Below are 6,789 nucleotides of genomic sequence, written 5' to 3' on the forward strand. Positions count from 1 at the left end.
GGGAACGGACCTTGGGGGCTAGCTTTAGGGATGTAATGTTTTGTAGCAAGAGCTCTAGAGAAAAAGGAACCCTGTCTGCAATGTTTGCCGTACTCGGCCCGTTAGAGCCCCTTAAGATTGAGAATAATCATCTCCAGGGGCTGGTGTTTTCCTGTTTCCTGCTTTTGAGAAGGGAGACCTTGACGGGAGCAGGAGGATACTGCCTAGCACTGAAGCTCAGGATAAAACTGGAGTATCATCCTGGGCCCATCCAGACCTGCACAGTGCATGCTTGTACCCGTGCTTCCCATCAACATCTGGGGCCCCACCCTGTCATAGACAAAATGACCAATGTAGTCGCAACACAACTTGTTTCTGTCTACTTAATTTTAAGCACTCCAGTGATGGAGAAAGAAGTGAAGCTCCTTCAGAGGAAGCCATATTTCTGAGGCTGACTTTTCTCCGGGTTGGTGGCATATGACATAACCCATATGACAAAGGGTGGAAACAGTTTACTGCAGCTTGGAGCTAGCCAGCACTCAGTACCAGAGAATGCTCTAGAGTAGTCAGTGGTGCAGCCAGGGGCTAATTGGTTAGTAAGAGACTAGAGCCTGTGATTGGGCAGGAGAGAGAGGAAGGCGGGACTTGTGATTGAGTGAGGGATCTCCAGAGAGACCACAGGAGAGATGGCGAAGAAGACAAGAGGAGGAGAAAGAAGGTCATCTGTGAGGCAGGATGAACCATGAGCTTGTGGCCAAGAGAAGCTCACCCTGAGAACACACATAGAACAGAACAAGCCAGGCGAGACTTAAAGCCAAGTGACATGCGGTCTCTGGCTGGAATGTAAGAATAGCTCAGTACCTGCCAGTCTAGACTTACAGTTTGTTAATAAAAACACCAGGTTTCTGTGTTTCTTATTCGGAAGCTACACAGGAAAGAGTGGGACAGAAAACCCCCAATAAATATATTTTTACACTATGTATCTTATATGTCTTAAGCTAATGAGTCACCTTCATAATTCATAGCTGTTTTTGTTAAAATGCCAAATACATTGCCGATATGAATAAATATTCAACAGTTGTAGTGAACCCCAATTGCTGATATTGGCACCCTGTAGTTGAAATCTTAAGAAACTCCAATGTCATGTACATTTGCCCCTGCAGAAAAGTCCGCCCAGCGCCCAGCGTAAGTGTGGCAGCTGGTCTCCACCTTGCAGCCAGCTAGCACAGGGCTCCCTCCCCACCTCCATCTCCCCCCAGCAGCTCCAAGAGAGTTAAAATAACACATCTCTTAGAACCAAATGCTAACAAGTGACATGCTCCCAGTCCTGGTGATGCCAGGGTCAGCCGACACTCTGAGAAACGGGCCTGTCCTTGAGGCCTCAGAAATGACAAACTCAGAGAGGATCAGAGCTCCCCCTGTTTAAATCATAGAAAGAGGCAATTAGAGGTCACAGACAGTTATGGCCAGCCATACAATTAGTTCCTGATAACACCAAACAGGCACCCATTCATCCCCACCAGCTTCAGTGCTGCCCTAACAAATGGTTATAACATTTCACTCCCCTCACTCTGAAGCATCCCAGGAATTCCCAGCTTCATAGGTAAACTCATGTTTCCGGGGCTCGGGGTCACATGTGATCACTTGCACTTAGTGAGTGAGTGAGTGAACAGCATGCGATCCGAGTCTGGACTCGAATAAAAGGCTCTTTTGTAATTACAGCGGACTTTGCAATTCTTGGACTCGTTTGGGTTTTCCCATGGACTTGTGGGCACAATACAGTCTCAGCAAAAGGTAGACTCTGTGACACAGAGAGCCAAAGCCCCTTCATTTTCTGTTTCCTGTTCGATGACTTCAGCCACGAAACACCATTTCCTCGGGCTCACATTCAGCTCTGGACATTTTCTTTTAGATGTATTTATTTATTGTATGTAAGTACACTGTAGCTGTCTTCAGACACACAGAAGAGGGCATTGGATCCCATTACAGATGGTTGTGAGCCACCATGTGGTTACTGGAAATTGAACTCAGGACCTCTGAAAGAGCAGTGAGTGCTCTTAACCTCTGATCCACCACTCCAGCCCTAGGTCTAGGCATTTCTAAGCAGTGTGGGATCCTAAGAATTTAAGGAGAGCCACTTTTTAAAAATGGAAACAGTGGTGGGTGTGGTGGTGCACATCTTTAATCACAAAGATGTGGTGCACATCTTTGCGGGATAAATCTCTAATGAGTCTGAGGGTAGACTGATCTAAAAATCAAGTTTCAGGACAGCCTGGGCTCTGTTACACAGAGAAATACTGTCTTGAGAAACAACCAAACCAAAACCAAGACAAACCAAAACAAAACTAGAAATCGTGGAAGGAATGTTTTGTTCTAGTTTCAGTATTCAAGCAGAGGAACAGCATATGACAGCAATAGTGAAGTGTATTAGTCAGGGTTCTATAGGGTCACAGAATTTATGAGTAGTCTCCATATGGTAAGAGAATTTGTTGATGACTTACAGTCCAACTCCCAACAAAGGTCAGCAGAAGCTGTGAATGGAAGTCTGAGGATCTAGCAGTTGCTCAGTCCCACAAGGCAAGCAGGTGAAGAAGACAGCCAATCTTTTTCTAATGTCCTATGTAGGTCTCCAGCAGAAGGTGTGGCCCAGATTAAAGGTGAGTGCCACCACACTTGGAGCTGGGGCTTGCTTTGTCCCAGATGACCTTGAACTCAGAGTTTTCCCTGTCTTAATCTTCTGGGATTCATAGCCACTCTGCCTCAAGATCTCCATGCTAAGATCCAGGTCAGAAACTTGTATCTCTCAGCCTCCAGATTAGGATCACAGATGAGTCTTCCAATTCTGGACTGTAATTCATTCCAGATATAGTCAAGTTGACAACCAGGAATAGCCACTACATGAGCCCGTTAAATATCTTTGTATTCTAACACCATTTCATAATGAAGCCCCACTCCTGTCTGGCAGGATGTTCTTCTTTATGCACTTCCTGTGGTCTTCTCTTTGTTCCATGTTCTGACCCAACATATCTGGTACCAGACGACACTTCATTCATCACCATCCTCTGCTTTTCAATGGCAGTTATACGATGAGACACATACATGTCAATAATGTTGGGGTCAGAAGATCCAATACAACCTAAGCCGTCACAAGATTCTTATTTGAATTAGGCAACAAAGCTGAGCAGTCAGGGGCAAGAGCAGAGACTCAGGAGCTGACTGCATCTTCAAATGTTCATCTTAGTAAATACTTAAGCAGATGACAACATTTTACTGTATTTAGACCACCACTGAGCCATCAGTGTTGCAGAACAAACTCGGGAGCTGACCTGTGACCTCGAGCAAGAATGTTACATAGATTTAAGCCTGAAATTCACAAACATCTGTGCCAAGTTATCCCACCAACAAGGCTTAAGGATAGGGGACTTCTGTAGGCACATGTCTTTATGGTACACTTACTCTATTTCCATTGGTTGGATTATTCAGCTGTGCTGGGGTGATTTACCAACCAGGATGTAAATTAAAGAAGTACACGTTTCTTTCTGCCAAGCAAGATGGCAGTTACCCACGGAGGCCCTGAGAACTTAAACTTTATTTGAGCCCCTATTCAAAATGGAAGTTTTATTCAAAATGGCTTCAGTTTGGTTCCTTCTTACAAGAGCAGGACCATAAAAAGTGGAAATTTCCTTTTATTGAACGTCATAAATGCATGTAGAAGATTGACACTAGAGAAAAAAACTGTTAAAAATTTAAAAGTATTGGTTTCTTGTAAAATCACCAACAGAGTCTTATTTTTAAAGATTTATTTATTTATGTATATGAGTACACCATTACTCCCTTCAGACACCCCAGAAGAGGGCATCAGATCCCATTACAGATGGTTGTGAGCCACCATGTGATTGCCGGGATTTGAACTCAGGAACTCTGGAAGAGCAGTCAGTGCTCTTAATCGCTGAGCCATCTATCCAGCTCACCAACAGCTTCTTAAAAGGAGACAAATTTGTGCTACACTTTAATGAACTGAATTTCACTCTCTTTAGTTACACTTTCCACATACTTGTCAGAATTGATCTTTGTCCGTCCATGTTCGGTAGCCACAAAGCAAGACTTGTCACCTCTCTCTTTCACATTTAACTGAAAACATTTTAGTAGAAGTCTTTGCACATGATGTAAGAGATGTGTCAATAGCTAGAAAAATGCTAAATCTGGAAAGTGTTAGTGGGAGAATGTTAAAATGAAATCAAGCTTGGTGTTTAACTTAAAGAAAGCACAGCAGAATTAATCCTACAATGCTATTGAATAGCTTAGTGAACTGATTAACAGTATTTGATGAATAACTAAGTTGCATGATTAGTTTTTTTTTTATCTAATTCACACTTTTTTTCAAGGCATATTTTCAAATTCCAAAGATTCATTTTAAACATTGAAATGGCCTAGGCATTGCAGAGCACCTAGTCCATCTCTGACTGACAGAAGATGTGGAGAGCCTGTGTATGTGTGAGACTATAAACAGTATTGGAAGACCTTACAAGAAGATGCACCAAAATGGAGAGCTGTACCATTTTTCAGGCAAGCAAGCCACAATATGGTGAGGATTTCAATCCTTACACAACTCACTAATTCCAGGACATTCAGGTCTTAAGATCCCATGGGAGTGTGTGGTGAACTTGTAAAACTTATAAGGAATAAAGAAGACATCAACTTTGTCCAGAAGGAAAATAATACAAGATGAGCCAGTCATAAGTTAGCACTGTTCCACATTAGTTTGTGAGTGAAATCTCATAAGAAACATTTTTCCATAAAAGATGAAGGACTTGGAGCCAACAACCTGATGCTGATGCTGTTGCTCCCACCACTGCTGTGGTCTTGGAGAAGATGGTTGAACTTTGTGAGTCACAATAAGAATAACAACTGGTACCTCAGAGTTTTCACTGGACCCTTGAAGAGTTTCTGACACTGTGCTGGACGCATAGGCATTCAGCAACATCCCCATGTTCTTCAGAGAAAGCAAGATAAGTAGGCAACCCTTGGGGACCTCCAGATCTGAACCTAGCTTTCGTCTTCTCTGACTGAGGCATTTCTGAGAAGAGTGCAGGGGGAGAACATCCTGGTACCCCAATGTATAAATAAATACTGGAGAGATAGGGATCAGACACAGTAAGATGCATCCAACTACTTCAGCTAACCCTACTTAATACTCGCACACACTGAAAGAATACTTTAAAGATGAAAATGGCCCTAACTTAAAAAAACATTAGACCCAGGTAGTCATGAAAATTTAATGGGTGTCAAAAGCAGCGTTTAGATTTCCAAGAAATGTCAACCAAACTACATTTAAAAAGAAGGATGTTAGCATTAAATAAAACATAGAGCAAAGAGGAGCTGATTTATGTTCATATAAGTAATATCACTTTTATTAGCTTTGAGTTGATGTCCCTTTCCAAATAAGGGGAGGCTTACTCAGTAAGCCACATAGTACAAATGCATTTAAATTATCTCCCTTTCAAATTCCTTGGAAATAACTCACTTGGATGTCTACATCAGGCAGACTACACCACCTGAGTGAAGCTGACCGTGACTCCAAAGATGGGGGAGGAAGCAGAATAGAGCAGGCCTCAGGGCTTGATTCTACTTGGCTGTCAAGATGTGTGCCTGGGGTGTTCATCATGCATCCATGCTTAGTTTATCAGCTCTGGTTCTGAGTAGATTTGGTTAGAGACTCATAAACACTCATTTCTATATTTGAACCTTTAAAATATTTATCATTAATAACATTATAGGGCTCCGAGCAATCCTACATTATACCTTGGTTGCTATAGATAAAAAGAAAATATATAATATGCATGAGACAAAACCTATGTTTAAGACTGTAATTAAAAGGAGTGGTGGTTTATATGTGAGGCTTGCTGAATGCCAGGGACTATCTTAAGTGATTTTTACAAATAAACTCATTTAGCATTTTACACTAACCATGAGGCAGTGTGTTGGTTTGTATATGCTTGGCCCAGGGAGTGACACTATTAGAAGGTGTGGCCCTGTTGGAGTAGGTGTGGAAGTGAGCTTTAAGACCCTCATTCTAATTGCCTGGAAACTACTATTCTGCTAGCAGCCTTCAGATGAAGATGCAGAACTCTCAGCTCTTCCCACACCATGCCTGCCTTGATGATAATGGACTGAACCTCTGAACCTGTAAGCCAGCCCCAATTAAGTATTGTCCTTACAAGAGTTGCCTTGGTCATGGTGTCTGTTCACAGCAGTAAAACCCCAACTAAGACATTCACTATTTAACAGCCTGGAGCACGATGAGGTTAAGCAACTTGTCTGAGGGTAGAAGCTGGGTATGAAAAGTGGGTCTTAAACATGCAGCTGGGCATATTAGCCAGGCTTTCGGCTGCTATGCTGGGAGAGCTCTGTGCTCTCCAAGGAGCTGCAGTTTCACATTCCTGACTTCAAACCCTCTGGAATTCCATTTACACCACAATGCTTTTTAACTACATCCCAAAGCAGAATTGCACACGCTATTCATCAAAACCAAAAACCAGGGAAGGAAGCAGGAAAAGGAGGAAGCAACTTCCTGTGTTTGTAAGTGGGAATACAGAAAACACATAACTAGATGGGTGAGAGATACAGCTGTTGACAGATAGTAGGCTGCTAAGCAGATGATAGATTGATGATAGGTACGCAAATAGACAACAGATAGATGACTGGCAGATGGAAGAATGATAAGCGAACAGTTCACTCACGGCACATGAAAGGCTGGAGAATCTTAGAATTTAAAATGAGGGCATTTAATACAAATGTATGGTGTATAAC

The sequence above is a fragment of the Mastomys coucha genome, unplaced genomic scaffold (assembly GCF_008632895.1).
Source record: "Mastomys coucha isolate ucsf_1 unplaced genomic scaffold, UCSF_Mcou_1 pScaffold8, whole genome shotgun sequence".
NCBI classification, from domain to species: domain Eukaryota; kingdom Metazoa; phylum Chordata; class Mammalia; order Rodentia; family Muridae; genus Mastomys; species Mastomys coucha.